Below are 16,009 nucleotides of genomic sequence, written 5' to 3' on the forward strand. Positions count from 1 at the left end.
AAACATTAACTTTATTAATATTATTAATATTATTTCTTCCGAAAATGTTTTTATTCATTATTATTATTAAACATTTTTAAACCTTAACTATGACTCACAAATGTTTACCTAGATTGAATTTTTTCAACCATGGTTAACTATACCTCAATATGGTTGAGTTACATTGATTGAGGATCACTACGAGTGAACAAGGTTGAGTATTGTTAATTATAATAAATATAGTGATTGACCAAGTTTGATCATGGTTAACAATTAATAATATATTCAATCATATAATGATAATAATAGTATTTTAGTCAAACAATAACAAAGATATCGGGTTGATGAAATTTGATCATGATCAACTATTAATAATATATTTAATAATACAATAATAGTAATAATAATCTAGTGACCCTTATTATTATTATTATTATTTTTATTATTAAGAAATTTAAAATATTGATTGACTTACGAAGGATGACAGAGTTTACTAAGATCGATAGTGTTTGATTTTGACCAATCATGGTTGACTATAAGTGAATACTGTTGCGTTACATGGACTAGAAACAACTATGAGTGACTCAGGTTGACTATAATTAAATATGGTAAACATAGTGTTGACCAATTTTGATCATGGTCAACTCTTTAAACAGCTACTGCAAAATAGAGTGATTTAAGACATTCTTTTAAGACAAAGTGATGTTTCATCTTAAACATTTCAATTTTCTTAAACATTTCCTCTCATATTTCAACTACCTTCAACATTTCGTCTTAAAGGTTTTGTCTTAAACATTTCGTCTTAAAAGTTATTTTATTGGTCTTCAAATAAAAATGAAGACGATTGGGTCAAGAGATTGGTAAATATCAGGGAAAATGGAAGAAAGAAATGATTGAGTTGCACAAGTTCAATAGTAGGGCAAAGAAGGAAGGGGTTACAGAGTATGGTAATGGAAGCAAAATTTTGAAACTCGGAAATGAAAGAAGGAACAGAAAAAACACACTGCATCGTAATGGTTAGGAGAAATACCCTGGAAATTCCACAGAGGCTATTAGTAAACTACTTGTTAATGAAGTGGAACCACTTGTCCGCTTAGCGAAAGTGGCGCAGGAGGTCGACTAGCAGAGTCTTCGATGACACTTTGGTTGCATTATTTTCCTTAGGGAAAGGACCAGCCTTGCCTTCGTTTGCAGTACATTAAGGTTGTTAGGATCTTTGTCATGCCTCTGGAATGGGCACACAATCTTGACTCTACCGTCGATTTCCATGTTGGCGGCCCACCACCAGTGGTTGGAGAGGTTGTAGCTAGGGCTGAATTTCTACGAGAAAATTAGGGGCAATGCGATAAGAGTCATGACCCTATGTTGTCTAAGGGTTAAGAAGACCCTGTTGTCAGGGATGAAGGACGCGGACTGAGTTGCGATCACTAGTGGTTGGAGAGGCTGCAACTAGGGCTAGATTCTACGAGAAAATCAAAGGTGATGGGATAAGATTCATGGCCCTCTAATTCTCAAGGGTTAGGCGACTCTAGATATCGAGGGTGAGGGACATGGCTGGATTGCAATCAGGGCACTTTTCCAGCATTACCATGACTTGTTAGAGATTGGATTCTTCAATTACACGAATTTCAAAGATATGGCATTGGGAAACATGACAACTCTTACGTTTTTGTTTGTGGTAAGTTCTTGGAACATCAAGTTGATGGAAGCTTCACAATTCTGGGTCACCTTTCGACCATTACCATGACTTGTTGGAGATTGGATTCTTCAATTACATGAATATGATATGGCATTGGGAAACATGACAACTCTTAGGTTTTTGTTTGTGGTAAGTTCTTGGAACATCACGTTGATGGAAGCTTCACAATTCTGGGTCATTCTGCTATAATTGGTTGTTCTTTATGTATCAAGCATGGATATAACCCCAGATGTGACTTCTACGTTGTTGTTTTCGGAGAGATTAAAGTTTCTGGTTGTGTGTGTGTTGAATTGTGGCAGCCTTGCCACCGAGGTCTTTGTTGATATAATTCCAAGGCTATGGTGCTTCTCTCCTACGTCACTTACATTGTGAAAGGAATATATACATTATCCTAGCACTCCCACTTTGCGTCAAGAGGGGTTACAATCATAATCAACAAAGGTACTTTACACTTGCACTTTCTCAATTTTACTTGTTCATGAGTGATTTTGTGAAACTAACTTTCCTAATTTATAGGTCAACCTATCTCTCAATTTACTTTTCCATGGATGATTCTCTGAAACCAATCATTGCAATTAACTGGACTTGTTGGTTGTGAGAGGTTGGAGAGTTAGTTTTCTTGATAATTTCTCCAATTACATGTTAAAAGGCTCAATCAGGTTGTCCACAAGTGAATTTAATTTGTTCTTCTACAAGCCATAGCAAATTTATCATTCAATGGTCATGTCACGAGAGTGGTTTGTATGGAAGGGGAATTAGATTTTTTCTAGCCCTTTCTAGGTCGCCCAATAGATGGGTTGTTGAGGAGGCTACAGGGGGATTATGGAACCTGTCTATGGGAGAAGAGCACAAGGTGTTAACCATATTCTCTTTGTTTATTTTTTAATCTAAAAAATAGAAGTGACAACATGAAACCTTCTTTTCCCTTTTACCGAGAACCCTGCCTTCATTGCACATGTTTATGGTGCTTCCTACCCAATGTATGCACTGGAAGTGAAATGGAAATTACAATTGTCATCACTAATTGGAAAAATTGGGATGTTCTACTATATACTGCTTCACTTTGGTATAATCTAAATAAGAATAATCTTTCTTCCTCCTTTCCATATAACATGAAGTTGATTTATGTTTTCTTTTTCTTAGGTGTTATTGCATAAGCAGGTGGCATAAGGGAATTGGCGGATCTTGTGCTCAAATGGTGGAAACGAAAGGATTCTCGTAAAGTTTAAAGCTACAAACTTTAATTTCCATAACTTGACATGTAAGACTATGAAAATAAGAATGCTTTGTATCTTTAAGAGTTCTCTTTTCTCATAATAGAGCCGCGGGAAATACTTTTCATAAATAGATAGCCCTTGTTTTATTTGTTTCATAAAAACAAACATACAAGTAATCCTCATTGTCTGGAGTGATGTCTTTATGGGAGATGGATTGGATCTACTTTTATTTAAGAAAAAAATATTACTTGCTGGTTGAAGATTCAATCTATAAATATATTTTGAAGAAAACGACAGGGTAAGCTAATCTATTTCATCTCACCTTAGAAAGAAAGAGTAGACTGTACAAATGTAATATCAAGTGTTTATGTCCATGTGTTTTAATGACAATGTTTTTTCTTCGTTGTATTCTACCTTCACTAGATTGCCTACAACATGGTGTTCATCTCCATCATTTAAGAAAATGTTGCATGTATCACATTCCTGCATATTCGATAATTTGTTGTCAATTCCAATTTCCTTGTGGGAAATCTTAAATGGTAAATCCACAGTGATGCATATTTGCGATCGTTTCTGTTTCAACAGTCTATCCCTCTCTATCCAAGAATGGAAAATAACAATTTTCAGAAGGAATTTGAGACTCGACACATTCAGATCTGTCACATGCCTCCAAAATATTATTATCCATTGAATTGAATTTTCCCTTGCAAAATGGCATCCACTGTAATTCATTGATGGCCACAATTTTTCTCAACATAAGCTGATTAGTATCAATCTATACTATGGACGTCCTGCATATGCTTTGTGGAAGTTTAGCATCATCCAAATGCATTGCGACAAATAATATAAAGTGCAACTGCATTCTACAATCCATTTTATTGACTAATTTGATGGACCTGAGTCATTGTTGATGAAGCCTTTCATCTCCACCATCTCTTATATGATGCATGAATAAATCCACATGATTAAATTTTGTTCTGGAAAATTTAAATGTTAAACCGTGACATGTCTTACTGCTGCTACTGGTTAGATACTTTTACTGTTAATTTTCACACCAGATGAGTTGTTTGAGATGCACGATGCATATTGAACAATTAAAAACCGACAACTAAATCCACAAGTATGAATTTTTCAGTGGAAAACATTAATTTCTAACCATTAAGCTTATTATTGTTGTCGTTTTTGAGTAACCAATGTTCAATTTTATAATTGTTCCTTTTAACATTTTTTAGCATGTTTCATGGCTTGTTGTAGATGGCACATGATAGCTTTTAAGTCATTACTAGTTCAATAAAGTTGAAGTTGTAAGAAGTTTATTAAATTATGTATAAAATACATATAACAATGGAAGATATGGAATGTTCTAAATAAATATATGACCATTGGAGGAAAAAGAAAAAATACAATTCCTAATTGTGTGACTAGGAAAGATTGGAAATCCCATGAAGATAAGAAAGTTTTGGTTTTACCATAAACCTATCATAAGATATAAAGGGAAATTTTTAGAAGGTATCATGTACAAATTCCAAATTATTTTATTGTTTAAGTGAACTTATTTCTATTAATTCAGAATAATATTACATCCTCATGAATTCTTCATATGTGAAAAAATGACTTCACTTTGATTATATTTGTTGGTCTCTAGATACATACAAAATAAAATTGATAGTAGCCTCAAAAAACTAGATCAGTTATGGTCAATATCCCACCAGGCACAAAATTTATCAAAAAACTCGAAAATGCCTACTTTCATTGTGGCACATTTTCTGTAATAGGGTCACTTACCTTGGCCTCTCAACCCACTGAATGGTGGAAGGAATCATATATGTGAGATTCCATGTGATCCATGTGTGTCTTAAATCCATCCGTACATGCTTGAAGAAGTTTTTGGTTCATCGAGAGTGATCCGTGATGATCAAGAATACACCCCTAGTTGTGTATTATGTCTACAAAGAAGTTGACATGGTCACCATGGTCTAGTGTTTGAGCTTGTGGAAGTTGGACTAATGATTGTTGGGGAGTCAAGTTTGAGCCTCGAGATAGGGATACTAACTCTCCTTCATCTTCATGGTTTCCTCTTATGTGATGGTATCCTCCCCACCTTGGGTGGCCTCTTTGATAAAGCATCCACTAGGTTCTAGTCGAATAAATAAACTCTCGAAAAAATGCACCAAAACGGGGGAGACCATAGAACCACCAACAGGGTATCCCTTTGTTATGTGGCCCACCATCCTAGAAACAACACGGAAATACAATGTTGGCTCGAGGAACCAATCCCACCCTGTTCACTCAAAACTGAGACAAATTCAGGATTATGATGTTAGGCACCTATACTACTAGTGTAACCCCTTATTGTTATTATTACAAACCCTTTATTATATTGTTGTATGCTCGTAGTCCCCATATTGTTATTATTGTGCCCCATAGAAGCCCACTATTGTCAGTATTGTGCCCTTACATTATTATTGTTATGTCGGCTCTGATTATATTATGACGCGTTTGTTGTAGGGAAAAGTATCCAATACGGAATGACCCTATCCCACTCTAAGGGTGATAGTACCTCAGCAACAACTGAATGTAAAGCTATTCAAGATTACTTCTTTATGAGATGTAAGAGAGAGGAGGAAGAGATCCACTAACCGTTATCTTCCGCTAATGGTTGATCCAATCTTCCCTCTTTGCTGCTTGCTCCCAGCTCCTTGCTCTTTCACTGGCCCAGCTACACAAAGATCCTGCAAAAGCACAAGAAAAGGAAACTACAAGAAGCATACATCCATAATTGATTCAAGGATTAGAATAAATCAAATATACAAGCATCAATACGCCACAAAGACACATGCATATAGAAGAACCTCAAATGCTTTATTAATGGAAGAAGTAAAGTTCTGAGAGTGTTACAACCATAAGAGGCCCAATCCAGCAACACCTCCCAGCAGAAAGAAATCTCCTCTTCACCTCCTTCAAAGCAATCACCCAATAGTTCTATACACAAACCAACAGCACTTCCTTACATTCACAAAATTCCAGCCTCCTTAGACCTCATGAGAGAGCTCTCTATATAGGATATTTGGAGAAAGGATGAGTCAGCTTGAGACTGACATGAAGTTGACTTGTGTCCTCTCCCTCTTTAGTTATACTCCAGTTCTTGAGTCCACTTGGAGATCCTAGCTTCCACCCGGAGTTTAAGGACCTCTTACTCATCATAGGGCGAATTTGCTGATCCAAGTGTCATTTTAGAAGCTTCCTGGGCACCTGACACCTTGCAGAATGACTGTGCCACTTGGCCAATCTCGCCCAGCGCAGGTAGCCTTCATTAGATTTAACATTCAGCGCAGGTACAGGGTGGAGCAGTTGACATTCAGCGCAGATGCTCAGTGGAGCAGTTGACATGATCCTGAAATTGCTTGTTTTTGAGTGTTTTGAGGTGGAGAACTGATCTGAAGTGCTGTGGTTTGCTGACCTTGTTCCCTTAGGGGTAAGAACAACATGTTTAGGGACTTTGGATCCCTTAGATTATTGACATTTCATGCTTCATGTTGTTAGGCACAAAAATGTCTATAACAGTTGCCCCCTAAAGTATGAGGTCGTTTATCGGGTGAAATGCTTTATCAGGAGGATCCGAAGTTCATTCAATCGCTAAGAGGTGCCCTGTAATAAAATACAATACAATACATTATTTTTCATTCTGCTTTCATGATCTAGCTGAGGCGGGCATTCCCGTGCTCAGCTTTATAAATTCATTTTGGTACATAGAACAGACGATCGTCTGATGGTAGACTGATAATTCTCTGCTGAAATTATCATCCTTTGAATAGGATGATCATCTGTTGCAATGATGTACATAACAAATGTCTTTATATTTCCTGAATATATATCGCAGCCCGGATGGATGAAACTAGATCCGGGGTCTTCAATCTCGTTCGATCTTTACTCTAAGTACAAGTCGATCCATGTGAGAATTACGTTGAAGTCGAACATGGAAAGACATCGCTTGATTACCGGTCAATAATGTAAACCGTTAACAAGCGCGAGAGGAATCACCAATAATGACAATGACCCTCAAGGTACTGCAGTACAATTCACATGGTGTGAATAAAGGACTTGGCATCGAACACCACGCAAAATCTTCTAGTCGAAGGTCATTGATGTATACCTGTCGCCAGAAGTGAGAAACTTGTCATTGAGGCATGCAAGCTTCAAAGTACTGGAGGGGGTGTTCCTAGATTAACTTCCTGGATAATGAGCTGAAGTCAACAAGAAGCGATCCGTCAAAGGAGGGCCTTAATGAATCCCACATCAGTGACACGGAACGGAGTTAATGATTTTAGTGGAGGTGAAAACAATCTGTGAAATATGATTCAGGGTGGCGATCATGGGTGGATGAAGGATAATGTATGGCAGTGGATGGGACACGGTTGACTCTTTCTGAACACATCTCTTGAACATATAACGACACTGATGTGATGGATCGGTAGCATTACCCCAAATGTGGATGGTTTGACGAGGACCATGGTGATGAGACCGGTGAATGAAACAACCCAACCCGATGTGATACGGAGGACAAAGTGTCATGTTCAAGAGCGACTTGCTACCATTAAAGCTTTGAGGTTCTCCCAATTTTTCCCCAGTCATTTCTGACCAGTACCTCTTTATTTTTGTCAAGCTTGAGGAGGATAACATATGCTTGTTCTATAACCTGCCCTTCGGGCAAGCCCATCGCTATGTTTTAACGAGCCTAGCGATAGGGAAACTCGTTCTCGTCTAAAGACAAGTTTGTCGCTATTTAATCATTTTAACGAGTCTAACGACAAGGAAAACTCGGTCCTTTTCAATTTTAGAGAGTCTGAAAAGGTACAGAAAGTTAACTCCAAAAATTCCTTTTTCGTCATCTAATCCCTTAAGTCCGAAAAAGTATAAAACAATACAGAAGGGATGAGTTTTCGGTACTTTTAACGAGCCGAACAAAACAAGCGCTCGATCTTTTTGTGCAATAATCCCTCAGGTCCAAAAAGATTAAAATTTAGAGGAGGGATAGCTCTTCCGGTCACTTTAACGAGCTGGAAGGCCAAAACTCGGCAAACTTTTCATATTTTACGAGTCAGATGAAAAGAGCTCAAAGAAGACTCATCTTTTGAGGAACGAGTGATAAACAGGGATAGCAACTGATTCCAGGTACAGGTTGGAATTTTCCAATCACGGCAGTGTCACAAGGATGGCTAGGTGAAATCACTCTTCGCAGCTGTTCCTCAAAATGGGTAAACAATCATATGGAGGTGAACGATCGGCCAAATGACGGTGGAGGTGGCAGGTGCAAAACACGACCAAGGCTTTTATGGTTGATCAGGTTACATACTTAATGGTTATTTACCAGGATGGGTTCATTTTTTAACGAGCTTGAATGCGCCAAAACACTGCTCAATCTTATGTTTATTTTTTAACGAGCATGAACTATGTGCTAAAACTGCTCGGTGATAAGTTCGCATGCCCCCAGCATAATAACGCAAATCGAGGTGCATGCCCCCCAAGCTTCATTGCATTCAACTCGGTGGTTGGAATGAAGGTTTACCTTTGAGAAAGGGGATTTGTTTCATTTTTTAATGAGGTTGACACAAGATAAGAACCGTCCTCTGACTCCTTGTTTCATTTTTTAACGAGGTTGACATGAGATAAGAACCGTCCTCGGAGTCCAAATCCATCAGACATAGAAGGTTTCATATTCCACTGTGGCCACTTCTGCCAGATTACTTGGAGGCGGTAGGGCAAAAGTACCCATTAAGGCAGGGTCTTTTAGGAGACCTACTCCGATATTTTGGAGCGAATGATTCCTTCCATGGATCATTGGAATGCTTCCCGTAACTTGTGAACTGTTGGGAGAAAAGTTTGTTGGTTGACGATTGTAATTCCTCCTTGGAAGGGAAATTCAATCTTCCTGAAGTAGGTCGACACAACTGCGGCCATGGCATAGATCCATGGTCTTCCGAGTAGGATGTTGTAATCGAGGTTTCCATCAATTACTTCAACATCAATTCCTACTGTTTTGCCCCCCAGTTCAACTTGCAAGTTACTTAAAATCCCGTATGGAGTGTATGATTGTCCATCAAATGCTTTTAACGTCGTTGACGATTTCGACAAGGGTGGTGAGCGTAAATCTTTCCAGCAACTCATCGACATAAGACATGTAGATGCCCCCTCATCAATAATTGTTCGATGAACATTTTTGTTGAGGGCCTTCACTTGAATAAGGAAAGCTAGTTGAGCTGGTAACTGAGGGTCATATCCTTTATGATCAAAGGCGACAAGATTGGAATCCATTGGGTCAATTCCACCTATTGCTGATAATAAAGCTTGTTCTTGGGAGAAGCAATTCTGCGGTACCTCAAGTGTCGACATAACGGACGGCGATTGGGCCAGGTCCTCTATCTGTGCTATTTTCGCATAAGGATTAAATGTCGATTTGTGTACTGCTCCCTTTTGCGACTTTATTATTGGCTCAGGGACGATGGGTGGCACAACTTCGGTCAAAGTTGTTGTCGAACTACTAGGTTGTTCATTAGCCTTGTTGTTCGACAGCTTTGGATTCCTGTAATCCTTATTCCTTGTCAAAGCATTATTTTGCTGCCTTGAGGTAGACAACATAAGCACTTGGGATCGGGAAGCATTTTGATTAGCAACCAGATTTTGACCTGGATTAGGAAACGGACCAGTCAATACTGCTGGGGTTTTTGAACTCTTAAAGAGTTTCTTAACTTCAGCTATATGTGGACAATCTTTCGTCCAATGATCCTCATCGCATATATGACACCCTGCTGGGGGTTTCCTTTTTCTCCCTTTCTTTTTCTTCTTGCCCCCTGGTTGCTTCAGTTGTTTGCCCTTGTCGGTCAACATGGCATTTACTTCTGAGGCAAGAAGTTCTTCATTTGCATTTTGACTATAAATTTTGTGCTTGCCAATCACGCCATCGCCGACGTGAGAGTCATTGTTTGATTTAGGAGGAGGAGGAATTGAGAATTCCGGTCTAGGGGCGTCAGGTATTTTGTCGTAGAGCATGCCGGACTGAGTATAGACCAAGTCCAAATATTGCGCACGAGCGATAACCTGCTCTTCCGTTACGACCCCCCCTTTGCCACATCTTCCGTGATGGCAGGAAGTAATGACTTGATAAACCATTCAGCTAATAGCTGATCGGGAACGTACGTTTTTACCATCCTACGACGACGTCGCCACTCATGTATATGATCAGATATGTGGGTGGCAGTCGTCTGTTTGAAGTTGGTAAGGAGTTCTGTTCCCGTTTCATACCTTATCGGTAATTGAAAATGGGTTAAAAAGGTTGTGGCTAAGCTACTGAAGTTGTCGAACGAAGCTCTAGGAAATTCAATGTACCATTTTGCCGCTGAACCCGTTAACGTCCTCTGAAAGAGGCGAAGTCTTATTGAATCATCATTCAGAGTGTTCGATGAACACCATAGATGGAATGTCATCACATGATTCGACAGATCTTCACCCGGATTTCCATTAAATTTAGGAATGTCTGACGGAAGTTTATGCGGAATCGCTGGCCACCAAGAGGCATAAGCAATTGGATCATTCGTCAGCCGGTTTAGATCTGGTAGTTCTAGAGTTGCTACAAAGGGCAACTGTTGGTTCAGGTTAGGCGAAGCATATCCAGGATAAGATGGTATCGCCTGAGCAATGGGTCTTTGCAGACCAGCATAATGCTGGCAACTTTGACAAGGTTGATGGGCATAACCATTATAGTATGGTTGCCCATTACTTACAAAGACTTGTTGCTCAGGTCCTTGATATGATTGCTGGAATGGCGGTTGTTGAGATTGAACCAGCTCTGGTTGTTGGACCATTTGTTGTTGACCAATACTGGATGATTGACCGGGATGAGGAGTCACAGTACGTGTTTGAGCCTGAGTCACTCCAGATAAGGAGGCACTACCCTGAGATTGTGATTGAGTCGTTGAGACAAGAGGTTGTTGTATTGCAACCTGAGAAACTTGGGGTTGACATACAACAGGTGGAGCTTGTACTTGCAACACATTCACTATAGCAGGTATGGTGGGAATATTCGACACAGGGTGTACTGGTTGCATTGAATATACAACCCCTGGTTGTTGAGGCAGTATTGGTACCCAACCGCTGGATGTAATTCCAGTTTGACCTGAACTTTGTTGTAAACTCCCATATGGTTGTTCTCTGGGAGGGAACAATGAAAGAGCATACTGCCCTCCATATGGTGGAAATCCAGTACTTAAAGGGTAAATTGGCCTTTGAAGACACATTGGATCAATTTGTTGAGTTTCAACATAAGAAATACCAGATGATAATCCGGATGAAGAAATAGGAACTAACCATGTCGTTGTCCCTGATTGGACTCCGGCTTGTTGTTGACAATTTGCCGGGATAGATGGTATACCAGCGAACATCGTTGGAGTAGCAGCAGGAGGCTCTGCTGCTGCTGTGTCGGACGACACAGTCCTAGATGTCGATGGTTGTTCAGAGATATCTAGTCTATCCAAAAGATTTCTTAGCGATTCTACAGGAACTTCCACTTGTGGTGGACTAACTTCGAAGATCAACGAGGGAAAGGTGATGATTATTCCGCTTAAAATAAATTTTATAACGACGCTTTAGACACAACTTGCTTTTTCAGTTTTAAAGAGTCGAGAAAAAGCTAAAGATGACTCTAGTCTCCTTCGATGTTTTAACGAGCCCGAAGTGACAAATGCTCGGATGGACTTTTTCAGTTATAGAGTTTGAAAAAGGCCAAAAGAAACTGCTCTGGAGATCTAGGCAGAGGGTGTGCCAAACCTTTCGCAAAACCACAGAATATGTTTTACGGTACGGGTGGTCGATCTTCGTGAATGCTGTGTTCACTGCATTGCGATCAGTAGGGCGGCCGACACGGCTTCCTATGGATAAAAGATATATGCCTATAGGGGTCTCCCAATATATACGTGACGGTACGTGGGAGCACAAGTCCGTATTAGTGCCACCGACTCTCAGGAGGAATCACCCACCTTCGTCGAGATCGACAGTCACTATGTTTAACGACGCCGAAACACGTCTCTAACTTAGACCTCTATGTGTTTGCGTTATGTTTCAAAGCATTGTTAGGTTCATTCAATATATTTTAAGTTGATCTTTTTAAAGTTTGCCTTTCAAGGTTCACCACGAGATGTTTGATACAAATTCATAAATGCAGTCTAAGATGAGAAGCAAGCTTTTTCAATCTTTTCGACTTATGAAAATCTTAACTACTGAGGGAAAAGAAAGACAACATCTTTTCACATAGATCAAAGAGCATACACTAATGCACTTTTTCCTTAAATCAACATACAAACTTATATGCAAAATGCAAAATGCAGGTATTTCTTTTCTCTTTCTTAATGTTGGTGCGATACAAAAAGAAAGCTGTTGTATAATTTCGAATTCAATTTCAAGTGAAAGCAAACAAGCTTGTCCAAAATCAAAAGACACCTTAAGATTTACTTGTTTCGACACTAGAAATATATAAATTCAAACCATATGACGAAAGCAAAAGCTCAATCAGCTATGAACAGCAAATAAACTAACTCTTAAGATCAAAACGACACTTAATCACAGGTCTAGACCTAAGAGGCCACAGCAAGACTAGTTCACTTTCGTTATGGGAAACTGAAAATGATACAAGAAATACACAAAGAACAAACACAGTTTCTTTATACAACCGAGGCGGAATAGTGGCAAGGAAAGTTGGTTTCAGATAGGTACATTGACTGGTAACAGGCTGCAAAAACAAGGGTGAAAACAGGGCAATGAACAGCAGGGACCCCAGTAGCACTAGGCAAAACTGGTTCAGCGCAGGTGGTACACTGTCAGTTTGACATTCAGCGCAGGTAGCCCCTTCGGGAACTGCGCTGAAATGCAGACTGCCTTCACAGCACCTGCACTGAAGATTCAAACTTTCGTTTTTCTCAGTTTCCGGGTCACAGATTGCTCAAAAATTCACAGTTTTTGGCCAAATCAGAAGCTATCAGTCAAGTACACACTAAGGGATGAAAAGGAGGATGAAAAGCTATCACTAAGAGCTATTTAGAGTCCTTGTGGATCAGCTCTTCAAATCATAAAATTGCCCAGAAACTGAGCTAGAGTAGCTGCCCTCTACTTTGCATTTCAATGATTCAAACACAGTTCGGTTCGGTACTCCCTTTGTTTATGAAATGAATAGCAAAAACACAAACAACCAACAAGATACGATCCCCAACGGAGTCGCCAATTTGTTGTAGGGAAAAGTATCCAATACAGAATGACCCTATCCCACTCTAAGGGTGATAGTACCTCAGCAACAACTGAATGCAAAGCTATTCAAGATTACTTCTTTATGAGATGTAAGAGAGAGGAGGAAGAGATCCACTAACCGTTATCTTCCGCTAATGGTTGATCCAATCTTCCCTCTTTGCTGCTTGCTCCCAGCTCCTTGCTCTTTCACTGGCCCAGCTACACAAAGATCCTGCAAAAGCACAAGAAAAGGAAACTACAAGAAGCATACATCCATAATTGATTCAAGGATTAGAATAAATCAAATATACAAGCATCAATACGCCACAAAGACACATGCATATAGAAGAACCTCAAATGCTTTATTAATGGAAGAAGTAAAGTTCTGAGAGTGTTACAACCATAAGAGGCCCAATCCAGCAACACCTCCAGCAGAAAGAAATCTCCTCTTCACCTCCTTCAAAGCAATCACCCAATAGTTCTATACACAAACCAACAACACTTCCTTACATTCACAAAATTCCAGCCTCCTTAGACCTCATGAGAGAGCTCTATATATAGGATATTTGGAGAAAGGATGAGTCAGCTTGAGGCTGACATGAAGTTGACTTGTGTCCTCTCCCTCTTCAGTTATACTCCAGTTCTTGAGTCCACTTGGAGATCCTAGCTTCCACTGGAGTTTAAGGACCTCTTACTCATCATAGGGCGAATTTGCTGATCCAAGTGTCATTTTAGAAGCTTCCTGGGCACCTGACACCTTGCAGAATGACTATGCCACTTGGCCAATCTCGCCTAGCGCAGGTAGCCTTCATTAGATTTGACATTCAGCACAGGTACAGGGTGGAGCAGTTGACATTCAGCGCAGATGCTCAGTGGAGCAGTTGACATGATCCTGAAATTGCTTGTTTTTTAGTGTTTTCAAGTGGAGAACTGATCTGAAGTGCTGTGGTTTGCTGACCTTGTTCCCTTAGGGGTAAGAACAACATGTTTAGGGACTTTGGATCCCTTAGATTATTGACATTTCATGCTTCATGCTGTTAGGCACAAAAATGTCTATAACAGTGTTAGACTCCTATATATAGAAAGGAGGTCTTGTCATTTGTATCATCTAAGAATTGTTCATTTGTGTAATTTAAAGGAGGTTGCCCCCTTGTAGAGGCTTATTTCTAAGCCATTCATCTATCTTTTCTATCTTTTTGTGAGCTAGTTTCATAACATTTGGTATCAGAGCTTTGGATTCTAGGGTTTCGCTGCTCCAAATAGGTCATCGTGGAATTTTCTTTGAAACCATTTTTCTGCGATGTTTCAAAAACTAAAAAAAGAAACCATTTACGATGAAATCTCGCTGAACCTTAGGTCCAAATTTTAGATCTTGTCTCGCTATATTTTACGATATATGATTTGAGGAAGTTGGAGTTTTTGCAAGCTCCAGAATTTCATCGAAAGCAGGTCATCGTGGAATTTTCTCTATAACTATTTCGCTACGATGCTTCAGAACCTAAACAAAAAGCCCATTGGAGAAGAAATCAGTCTGAACCTTAGTTCCGAATTCTAAATCCCGTCTCGCTATATTTTTGGAGATATAATATGAGTAAGTGAGGGTTTTTGCAGACCCTTGAATTACATTCCAAACAGGTCACCTTGGGAAAATCATCATAACTTTATCTCTGAGCATCAGATTGAGATTTCGTAAAAAGTTATAGAAAGAGGACAGACTGTAGTCGTTTGTGTATATTTTTCATATCTGAAGGTCATAACAGTGACACATGGCACGTCATACAGGTTCGTTATTTGAAAAGGTGTATATTCAGGTCATCTTGGGAGATTGTGCATAACTCTTTCTTGGAGAATCCAGTTTCGATTAGACTAGTGGCATTGGAAAGAGGACACAGAGGAATACTATAGATCATGATTTTAGAATTGCAAGATCCAAAATTACAAAGTCATAGTCCTTTGAAGATCAAGCTCCTAAAATCAAGAAAAAGCGAGATGAGGAAGTTTGATGGCAAGGATCCGGTAAATTGGATAATACAGATGGAGAAATATTTTGATCTACATGGTGCACCACTATTACAAAAGGTATGTATTGCGTCTAATTATTTAGAACCGAATCAATTTTTATGGTATAGAGGGCTTTGTTCTTGTAAACCACTTGTCATGTGGTCAATTTTCACAGAAGAAATGATAGCACATTATGAGGATACAAAGAGAAAAACCTTCTTTAGCCAATTAATAAATCTCAAACAAAAGTGTTCAATGGAAAAGACCATTGAGGACTTTAAATAATTGAATAGAAAGGAAAATGATATTCCAAAGAAGCAGAGGATTGATGTCTCCATAGGGACTTTAAAGGATATGAGGTTCATCTTTGGGAACCTAATTCATTAGAGAAGGCATTCAGGTTGGAAAGAAAAGTGGAAAGAAAAATTAGGGAAACAAGGAATTCTACCCCTCACAACTATAAGCATGGAAGTGTTGTTTCTCCTAGTCTTCCACAAACTACAAGGGTGACACCACAGCAATTGGAAGAAAAGAGAGAAAAAGGGCTTTGTTACAATTGTGATAGTAAATGCACTATAGGTCGTAAGTGTGCTGAGAAGAAATTATTTTACATAGATTATGAAGAGGAGGAAGAAAAGGATCAAGAAACATCAAAAGAAGAGGATATACACCACAAACCAACCCTAGAGAAAGAAGAAATGAATCCGACCATATCTTGTAAAGCATTCGCAAGAATTACCACTCCTCAAACTCTCAAGATAGAAGGACATATCAAGAAGAAAAAGGTTCAAGAAGTGAAAGACCACATCGAGAAAGAAGAAATGAATCCAACCATATCTTGTAA

The sequence above is a fragment of the Pinus tabuliformis genome, chromosome X, assembly GCF_031772625.1.
Source record: "Pinus tabuliformis cultivar Carrire ecotype Pingquan chromosome X, CPIR1, whole genome shotgun sequence".
NCBI classification, from domain to species: domain Eukaryota; kingdom Viridiplantae; phylum Streptophyta; class Pinopsida; order Pinales; family Pinaceae; genus Pinus; species Pinus tabuliformis.